Consider the following 11156-nt stretch of genomic DNA (forward strand, 5'->3'; position numbering starts at 1 on the left):
TCTGCCCCCCCTGAGAACAGCCCAGCTCCATCCTTTTTGCAACCCCCTGCAGGGAGGTGACAGCTGCTATTCACTCCTCCTCGGTCTTCTCTTCTCCAGACTAGATAAGCCCAATTTCCTCAGCTTCTCCTCACAAGTCATGTGCTTGCTGGAAGAGGCTCCAAGGAGATCCTAATCCACTTACTCTCAGGACTTCTGGGGTTACTCTCTCCACATCTTCACATCACATGTGCTCAGTTTTCAAGCTAATATTTTTTTCCCCCTCCAACTAACTCCCCAGGCCTCCAAAGTCATCCTGGGATCTAAAAGCCAAGCTGGGCCCATTTCCGTGTTCACATGCAATAGAAATTCTGCAGGCCAAATCATGCCTTGAGACATCCCCGTGCACCCCATCTTGTTCCCAGAGATAATGGATTCTGTAACAGGAAAGAATCCAGCTGCCCCTGCCGCCTTAGGTCTATCTATCCTGGGTAGCTATTTACCCCCTGCTTACACAGTGGCAGTATCATAGGCAATGAGGTCAAGCTGAGGTTTGATTATTGCTAGTTGAAAATTTGTCCCTATTCCTGCTCATTTCACGTTCTTAAAGCACTAACGCATTTGTCCTCCCAAAGGGCATCTTTCCTCTTAGTGCAGTCGACAACCCTAAATTAGGCACTCAGGATCTTTGTATCATGTATAGGAAGAGTCAGCTGCCTAGCAATGGGATATATAAAATCCAGCATGCAAAACAGGGAATCACCTAAGCTGACCAAGAAGGAAAGGACAAGAAGGGTGGGTGTCGTAAGCTCTGCTCCTGGCTGGGACTTGGACAACTAATTGCGCATGAGCTGAAGCATGACTTGGTGTTACTTTGGGTTATGTACTTTGGGTTAAGCAGGTGTGTAAAGATTGAAAACACCCACATCAGCTTCCGTTTTGCATTGGCCTAAATAATTGTACAACACATGGGTAGTGCAGAATCAGGACCCCTGCAAGTCGAAACGAGACCATCATCCAAGTAAAACCGCCTTCAAATAGTCCATTAATGGTTTATGAGTAGGGACCTAGATACGTCACAGCAAAGCAAAGGGTTTTTTGTGGCCTGCTCAGGGCATGCAGAACCGATTTCTCAGGCATTACGCGGTGGTCCCGCCCTTCACCATTGATTGGCAGAGGGCACCTTCACTCAGTCTACATCACTACCACTTTTTTTTTCGGTTGATATTGCGGGAAATCACGGCCGATGCTGGATTTCTTGGCAACTGCAGCGATCACAGGCAACACTGGTTTTCGTGGTCTCTGCAAAATCCGTGAAAACGTTATTTGAGTCGGTCTCTACTTCTGAGGCAGGCAACACAGCTGATTTCCTTATGTAAGTTGGCCCTGGGTCCTATCTGGATTCTGCTTAGTCACAGCCTCACCAAAGACCCCAGGTAAATATTTCTGAAGAGCAAAAAGAGCCAAGCACTATTGTTCTTAAATCCATCCATATCCAGCAAAACACTTAAACATGTCCAGCTGAAGCATAAGCACATGATGGGGCATCCTGCTGAAAAGGCAATGAACTGGTGAACTTGGAGTCTTAAAGAGCTAAGCTGCAGAAAAACAATGGTGACATACTCCTATGCTATCTGTTGCACTTAGTCCTTCTAAGATGATAAAGCATAAACCTGAAACAAAGCCTAAATTAACCACTCAGAGACTCCCTTGCACTGAAAAGTCAACCTGGAGTCACAGAAAAGAGATTTGGGGCAGTGGGTTTCCAAACATAAGGGCAGAACAGCTGGAACCTCCTGCTCCGAAAGAAAGGGATGAATTAATGAAGAAGGAATGGCAGCTTAATGCAACTCTAGGCAAAAAAAAATACCTTAGAGAAATACCATATTTGTCTTGTATACACACCTAAGAACATAACATGCACCTTGTTTTTGAATGGCAGAACGATGAAAGAAGATATTTCTAAGCATGTCTATGCATGTTTTTACACATGCCTAAACTTAATGCACATTGACCTAATGTTCATTAAGGTGACTTAGGCGTGTGTCTACACGTGCATACATAAAGCAGGTATCACATTTATGCGTGGGTAGCTAAATTGCATTAGCGAATGTGTAGACGTGGTGATGCGCTTTAACATGGGTGTGCAGACTGGCTTGGGATTAAAGTTAGTTCCAAGTCAATGGACACACACCAGGTTAATGCACATTAACACATCTCTATGTTCACAAATGTGATTTAGCTATTCACTCATACATTTGATCCTGCTTTACACAGGTATAAAATTTAGGCTTGGATAGACTTAAACCACCATTTTTAAGGTGCATTAAGGGCACACGTGTGTAGATGGATGCCTTTAAAGTGCCTTACATCGGGCTAATGTGCATCCTTGTAGTACGTAATTGAGTAGCAGCAGTGAGGGAGTTGAGCCTGTTCATTGCTCTGCTCCCTGTAGTTTCCTGCACATTTTACTTTCAGTTTCACCAGTAAGCTTGACCTGTTCTCACCGTATTTCTTACAAAAAATCCCCCACTAATCTGGCATTTATTCTAAATTTGCTTTATTTTATTTTTCAATCTATTTTTTTCAGCCTCCAAGGGCAGTTTTTCAAGCATCTCTTCCAACATGAAGAAGTAAAAATGGATGATGTTTAAAACTGAATGCTGAGATTTTATTATATTTCATAGACGTTAGGGCTGGAGGGGACCTTAAAGATCATCAAGTCCTGCCCCCTGCCTGAGGGCAGGAAGTCTCCTAAGGTCAAAGGATCCCAGCAAGATAAGCATCCAATCATTTCTTGAATGAGTCCAGAGCAGGTGCCTGCACCACTTCTGGAGGGAGTCTATTCCAGACCTTGGGAGCTCAGAAAGTAAAGAAGTTTTTCCTTATGTCCAGCCTGAAATGGTCTCGGAGGAGTCTACGACTGTTTGACCTTGTCAACCCTTGTCAACCCTTGGGTGCTCTGGTGAACAGGCTTTCTCCCAGATCCTGATGCATACCCCTTATGTACTTATAGGCTGCGACCAGGCCCCCCTGGGCCTGCACTTTTCCAGGCAGAAGAGTCCCATGTCTCTCAGCCTCTCATCATAAGGCCTATTCTCTTGCCCTCTGATCATGTGCATGGCTCTCCTCTGGACTCTCTCAAGCTTCTGCACATCCTTCTTGAATTGCAGAGCCCAGAATTGGATGCACTACTCCAGCTGCAGCCTCACCAAAGCCAAGTACAGCGGGAGGATGATATCCTGAGATTTACTTGAGAAGCATCTATGGATGCAAGCAAGAGTATTGTTTGCTTTACCAGCTGCAACATCACATTGGTGGCTCATGTTCATCTTGTGGTCAGTCATGACCCCAAGTCTCTTTCGGCCGTGGTGCTGGCGAACGTAGTACTGCCGAGCCTATAAGCATGTTGCGGGATTTTTTTTCCTGAGGTGGAGTACAATTTTTTGGTATTAAATGTCATCAGGTTTATTTCCACCCACTTACTAAGTTTATCCAGGTTGGCCTGGATCACTAGCTTGTCCTCAGGTGTGGACGCTATGCGCCAAAGTTTAGTGTTATTGGTGAACTTGGCCAGTGTGCTTCTGACACCAATGTCCGCGTTGTTGATAAAGATGTTGAAGAGTACTGGTCCAAGGACAGAGCCTTGGGGGACGCCACTGGTCACGGAGTGCCATAATGATTCACTTCCATCGACAACTACTCTCTGGGTTTGATCTCGACTACTCTCTGGGTCTGACCTCGCCTTCAGGAGCTGGGGCTTTATCAAAGCACCTATACAAGATTTGTGATACTCATAAAAGCGTTTGGGGCCAGATGACTTATTTTATATTCTAAAGAACCTGAAATCACCCAGGTGTGAATATGGAGTGGATGATAAAATGCTTGCAGTAGATATGACTCCTGAGGCTGGGTTCAAAAGCTGTCGGTTTTGCCATTTCACTAATAGGAGACATAAACTTTGGCTTTTAGGAGAGCAAGATATAAATGAACTTTGAGGCTTTGATCTTGCAAGAGGATTTGTAGGAGAGGATTCTTATACCTGTGCAATGCCTTCCATGTGAGTACATCTGGGAACCAGGTCTGTCCTTCAAATCGGCTTGCAAGGTTAGGTTGTTTAGAAAATAACTCAGCCTTTCCCATTGAAGAGGACTCCTGTTAAACTGAAATTTCTTCTGGGTAGGACCCTTTTTTTGTCTTTATACCAAAATAAGCTACAGCCTGTCAGGACTATTCAATAATGAGTACACTGAAAGCTGGGCTGTGTCAAAACAGAGAGTTTTTCTTGCTTTTTCAAACTTAAAAAAAAAAAAAATAGTGGAGAAATTTCGCCTGCCCTGTTGCTTGGTGATGGACTGTGTTGGTTTATTTGTATTTATCTATCCCTGAGATGTAAATGCCACCCTTCCAAAAAAAGAGACAGGCACAACATATAAAAGGAAATGGAATAGAATGTGAAACAAAAGCCTCGCTCAATCACACAGCAGTGCTGTTTTTCTAAATGAGGACCCTGAATTTTCAAATTTCAACACAGAAATGTTCTGTTTCCATATCAAGTTCTATATAAACACAAATCAATTGCTTGAAAAAACTTCATAAAAAAATTACAAATGGTACAAGAGGCCACGTGCTTTGATCTGCCCACATACCCACAGAAACAAATCCCTCATCACACTCATTTTTCATGACTACCAGTAATAATAATAATGATGATGATAATAACAATTGTATTAATAATTCCTCAAAAAAAGAACTTCTGGCATAAAAACCACTTGCATATTTGGGGCAGATTTTCAAAAGTTCTCGATTTTGGCTTAACTGTTCCCTACGAGACCGGTGGCTTCCCCTACAAAGCCCACCCCTGCCCCCAATTCTGCTCCCAGAATACATGTTGAAAGCAGGGCAGGGTGGCACCTTAGAGATGAACTCACTCAGAAAAGCATAAGCTTTTGTAGGCTACAGTCTATCAGCTACTTTGAATGACTTCATGGCTAACTATTTCTCTCTACATGTTGAACAGCACCTTAACTGCATCCATTGCCCAGCAGAAGTCCATGATACCGCTGACAGAGTTAGACGTTACCGTGCATGTGTAAATGAGCTGCCAACTGCGCAGTTGCTACTGTGCAGTCATTTAGTACTTGCATACCCAAGTACTAAATGAGTGACCAGTAACCAGCGGTACTGCACAATAGCATTATTGCACAGTAGCGTCGCGTCACGATTCGTACCTGGTGACGCTACTGCGCAGTAGTAACGAGCTACTGCGCAGTAAGTGTCTCATGTAGATGTGGCTACTTGGTGTAATTAAAGGGATTCAAATTTGGACCTTAGGTAAAGGGACAGATCAGAATCAGAAACATCTGTGGGCTTCATACATCCCAGACACGCACAGGCCCTGGTAATGAACCACAGTTTCAAACAGGAAGATAGCCAACAGACTGCGGTGGGAAAAGATTCCATCCCTGTAGGAAAATCTTTCATGTGAATCAGCAAGGTTTTCTACCAAATGCATTCAGCAGAAGAGCAAGCCAAAAACATTGGATCCTTTCCCTTTTTGTGGTTTTCCACCTGCCTTGTGGCTGTAAAGGTCATTCCTGGTTTTTCATAAGTATCAATTTGTTTCCCCTTTCTTTCTCGTTCCTTCCTGGGCGTTGGCTCTGGATGAAGCACTAGACACTGTGGTCTAAATTGCACATGCAAGTCTTACAAGGGCTGGAGAGGAGTAAAATAAGAAACCCACTGGATTGGCTCAGAAAAGGCTCTAAGTAGCCTCCGGAGACCCAGGGGAATTTTCCACCTGCCATAATGGAGTCAAAATTCACATATCACTGAAATGGCCAGAAAATATCTATTGGAAAGCATGTTACCACGGAATATGAAGGTTGTGCCTATGCACCACAGGCTGAAGTGAGGTTCAAGGACTACAGAAAGACATGGCAGGACTCCATAATAATTATCTATTATACTTGATTGTTTAGGTCATGTTGGTGATGGCACGAGTCCCTTGATACGAGGATGGCAGTCTTCCAGTAAACAGGGAAGTCATCAGTGAATCCATAGATAACTAAGGAAGCCACTTGGAGACCTGCATATTTAACTGCAGATGTGGCAATTAGCTCTGGGTGGAAAGGTTTGAATTTTGGGATGTTGGGTCACAGCTCTACTTTGCCTCGCTTGTCTATTCATAGTGAGGTGAGCTTGCCATACATCATGGCACCATGAAGGACAATTCAGTGCTCGCTTACATTGATATTTAATATCACACTTCCTCACATTGGCCTTCAAGGTGGCAATGAATCTCTTCTTTTGCCCACCTGAACTATGGTGACCATCATGGAGTTGTGAGTATAGGACCTGTTTTGGGAGCTGGTTGTCAGGCATCTTTATGACATGTCCTCTCCGACAGAGGTGGCTTAATGGACATGGTGTTTGTTTGAGCCAACACGCTGGCATTCATTCTTCTGTCCTTCCAACTGATAAGGAAAATTTTCTACAGACATCTTTTGAAAGTAGGTCAGTGTAGCAGAACTGTGAAACCTTGGCCACATTTCCACATCTCCACACTCAACAGCAAGATTAGCAAAACCTGAGCCCAGGATTAAGTTACACAAGCTCACCAAAACCTTGTTGATACTTTGTGGGCATGTCCACATGTGCATTAATACACCGTAATTTCGGTGCATTAAGTTTAATACCTGTAATACTAAAATTGTAAAGTTTAGTACCTGAAATAACAGGTACTAACTTCATGCGCTGTAATTGGTGCTACTACACAGTAGTACCAGCACATCTTTTATGTGATACTAATGCGCAGTAGACTAATTCTATTGGGCATCAGCACAGCTTTCACTGTGATGCGCTAATGCACAATAGAATTAGACTACTGCACTTCTAGCACCTTGTGTAGACACGCTCAGCAATGGTTAAGGTTAAACTAAAATTTGTGATCCTGTTGTCAGATAGAAAAGGATTTAACAAGACATCACCGTGTATGGCACAAGTGAAGCATTACTGGGAATGTAAAGGTAGAGTCTGAAGCTAAAAGGCACAGGGAAATTATCATAAAGCATGAATATGCATCAGATTAGTAAGTAAAACTATAACAAAAGGTAAGCATATAGAAAGAGTGGTAAAACAAGACTGCTGGAGTGATACAGTCCCCCGGAGCCTGAAGGATGTCTGATCAACAGTCTTGGGATAATAACTTCGAAAAAAATAACTCACCCATGCTTGTTAATGCATTGTGTGTTCTCTCCTAATAAACACACACTTTATAGTTTTTGGTTGCAGTCATGTTAACCTAAGGACATAGGCAGGCAAGCTTCTTCAGGTAGATGTGATAGCTTTTATTAGACCAACTGGAACTCTTGTCTTTCCTTGTATATGAAATCTGACTATACTTTAAACCTAACTGTCTGGGTAACACTCAGAGGTTCTCAAATGTTTTGGGATAAGTAACCTCACTTCCAGTTGGCTTGCAAACTCTCTTTATGATGTAAGCCTAAGTGCTATAATTGAATTTCTCTGGGACCTGTGACTCAACTTGGAATTGTGACCCCCTTGCTTGGGAACTGTTGACATAGAGAATTGGTCAAATATGTGAGCAACCCTGTTTCTTTCATAGCAGTAACTAGGTGGCATCTTGTGCGTAAACCAGGCCTTGAGTCTTCAGGAAAAGCTCAAATGATCATGTGCTTCAGAAAATGCAGGAGGATTGAGGAAAACTAAGACCTATTTCTATGAAACATTTGCTTCTTTGGGTTTAACTTCCAGCTTCTCCTTAGACTTCTCACGTGAACCTGAGTCTCAGCCCTCCATCTGGAAAATGTAGATAAAAATACTAGTCCTACACACACCTCAGAGTTCAATGGGAAAAATTCACTGTGGTTCATGAGGCAGACAAGGTTAGTTAGGTAAATATGATATCTTTTATTAGACCAACTGAGTAGTTGGGAAAACTGTTCTTTACAAGCTTTCACACACAAGCACCCTTCTTCAGGCATAGGGAAAGTCTGCTGGTGTTTGTGTACTCTCTGGCCGTCTACACGAGATGCTGACTGTGCAGTCATTTAGTACTTGCATACCCAAGTACTAAACGACTGCTCAGTAACTAGTAGAGGTGCACCAATATGTCAGTGGCATATCGGATCAGCACTCATAACAAGAAAATTAATATTATTGGCAATCAACTTCTTTTGGCCAATAACGTCACCGATAAATGCTGCGTGCATGCGTACAGCTGCAGCATACATGCGGCCAGGAATGCAGCACAGCAGCTAAGAGACTAGTGTCCTGCCTGTAAGTCTGTGGAGGGGAAGGGCTGTTGGGTGGGGGGCACAGATCGAGGCCCCCATGGTGAGGGAGGGAGTGGGCACGCACAAATCGGGAGGGGCACGTGACCCCCATGCCTCCCCACTGGGTGTGCTCAGCAGTGGACAACTACCCTCTCTTCCCACCTTCATGCACCCCCTGGATGAGTTGCCTGCAGCTCTGTCCCACCGGGGTTGCATCTACTGCCCTGGCTGGGCAGCATTTGCCCTTGCCCCTACCCCTGCCCAACTCCCTCCCTCACTGTGGGGGCCTCCATCTGCCCCACCACACCCCTTCCCTCACCCCCATCTTTTCCTCTCCACAGACTTACTGGCAGGAGGCTGCCCTCCAAGCTGCCCAGCTGCATTCCTGTAAATTAGCCATTGGATTGGTATCAGCCAATATGGCTGGTTAATAATGTTACTGTGCAGTAGCATCCCTGTTGTGATGCTGACTGCATAGTAACTATTATTGTACAGTAGTATTGTGTCATGGTCCATGCCCCACAACACTACTGAACAGTAGTAACAAACTACTGTGCAGCAGTAATGAGCTATTGCAGGGTAAGCACTTCGTGTAAACACGGCCTCCAGGATCAAATAGAAACTTAAGCCAATATACAAAATGCAGGTCTGTGAAAATGCAAATGAATAGCAGGGAAGATCAGAGGGGATGGGAGTGTATGGGTGGGAGACAGGTAGATATGGGTGTTGGGAAACAAAAGAGGGGAATGTTGATCTGTGATAAAATGTAGCTGGTAAAATGTAGAGAGGTTATATAGGGTTATCAGATGGCAGGAAGGTTATAAAGTGCCATAAATCCAATGTTTATATTTAGCCCATGATTTTTTGTATCCAGTAGGCTGATGAAGTGAAGTTTGTAGGTTCATCTACAACAGGTGTTTTGTAAATTCCCACTGAGGCTTAGAATTGAGAGATTGGAGAGACAATGGTTGTCTTGTGAGAAAAGTGCATCCACAGGTAATTGGGTATTTTGGTCTTTGATATATTTTTGGTGTGTGTTCACTCTAGTGCACAGCTGTTGTTTGGTTTCTCTTACACAATTTCCATCAGGGCATTCAGTGCACTGGATGAGATGTATTACATTTTGAGGCTCACCAGGCACAATTTATGCTGTGGTCAGTGACTACACATGCATTTAACTACAGTAAATTACCCTGGCCTAAGACAGTCAGGGACAGTACTATCTTAATGCGGCATAAATTAGCTTACTGTGGCCTAATACTGTCGCATGTGTAGAAAGTGATGCTTTATTCCACAGCTAATTGGTCTACTCTGCAGTAAAGCACATGTGTAGATGAGGCCTCAGTGAACACGCCAGGGCTCCTGTGGAAAAACTAAAAGCTGCATCAATAATGTCTGTGGAAGAGGATGCTAAGTTTGTATAGGTAATCTTGTACTTGGGCACTTCCTAACTTGAATGCAGTCATCACTGGTTTTAATGGGATTTGCAGTTGAGAAATAGACTGATTTATGTGCCATGGGCTTAATACAACCTCCACTGAAATTAATGAGACTCTTTCCAGTGACTTCAATCATCGTTGGGTTTGGCTTTATTTCCTGGCTTTTAAGTACAAGTAATAACCAGTATGGTGACTGTTCCAGACTTTCAGCATGTCTCTTAACGAGCGGGGAAAGATGATAAAATGGGTTTGTGACCTGGCAACAAACATGAGCCAAACTCCAGGTAGCCTGCTCCCAAATAAGTCTCCTTGAAAGCTGCTGCATGAGAAATCAACTGTACCTACAGCAGCAGATGAGAAATGCTGGAATTCCCAGTGATCCACCCGGGTACCAGTGTCACCTGATTATTCAATACCAGCAGCTATCTGAGGTCTTACAGCTCAGTTTCCCAGAAGAGGAGAAATCAGTGGCAAACAGTCTGTGCACATCTACACATGAAATGAATACGACACAATAAACTCCGGCACATATTGCACCAGTTTATTGTTCCCAGGCGTCGTGTTTTCATGTGCACCTGGGATTGCACCTGGGGGACAGCCTGCCAGCCTGGGGCTGCTCCAACCTGGCTTAACATGCTGTGGAGGAGCTGACTGGGACACAAAGGCGCTCCAATGTGGGGCTAGTCAGCCTCAGTCACCATCTATGAAATTGTTGCTGCACACTAAATAATGCCACCATAGGATAGTACTTGTGTTTACACATTCTATAGTGGAGTTAATTGGTTTACTATAGCCTAATAGGCACACTCGTGTGACTACTGCAGAGCTGATTAGGCAGCTCCACAAAAAAATCCCATGCAGATGTGCCCTCTAAGTCTATTCTCAGTTTAGTTTTGTTGATGTCAGTCCTGAAAGGGAACCTTGCATAACTCATACAATCACCACCACCCCATGTCCTCCTCAGGAGTCAAAACTTGCTTGCACACTGAGAGCTACTGGAAAGCCTTGTGTAATAGGCTTGTAATAACATAGGCTTGTCAGCATGTTATTACATGCTGACACCCCCATAATAAGCAGTGCTTTTATCAGAATCCATCTATTCTAGTTTCTTCTATTTATTTTCATTTTCCACAGTGAGTCAAGCAAACCAACATATCCATCATACTTTGTATGGGAGCGCAGTGCTAATGTGCCTGCCTTTCAACATCCATAATATTGAGAGCTAGCTTTGTGTGGAGGAGACAGGGATGGGGAACTAGTTAAGTGGCAGGAATAGAGGAGTCCTTCATAAGTGAATGGGAAGTCTTCTTAAGGGGTTGTTTTTTCTATGACATAGGCAGAGACGTGCCAAATGATTTGTTTTAAAAGTTTAAGAAAAAAAATAATCTCATCAGGATAGCAATTAGAAAAAGGAAAAGTGGTCTGTAGGAGAGGCATTATA

At 43.7% G+C, this 11156-nt stretch overlaps 1 pseudogene; it reads left to right on the top strand.

The window, feature by feature from the left end:
* Positions 1-485: 485 nt before the first annotated feature.
* LOC149865165 (U4 spliceosomal RNA) lies at positions 486-616 on the top strand (annotated as a pseudogene).
* Positions 617-11156: the final 10540 nt, after the last annotated feature.

The sequence above is a fragment of the Crocodylus siamensis genome, chromosome 5, assembly GCF_052110815.1.
Source record: "Crocodylus siamensis isolate JL-2025a chromosome 5, ASM5211081v1, whole genome shotgun sequence".
NCBI classification, from domain to species: Eukaryota; Metazoa; Chordata; order Crocodylia; family Crocodylidae; genus Crocodylus; species Crocodylus siamensis.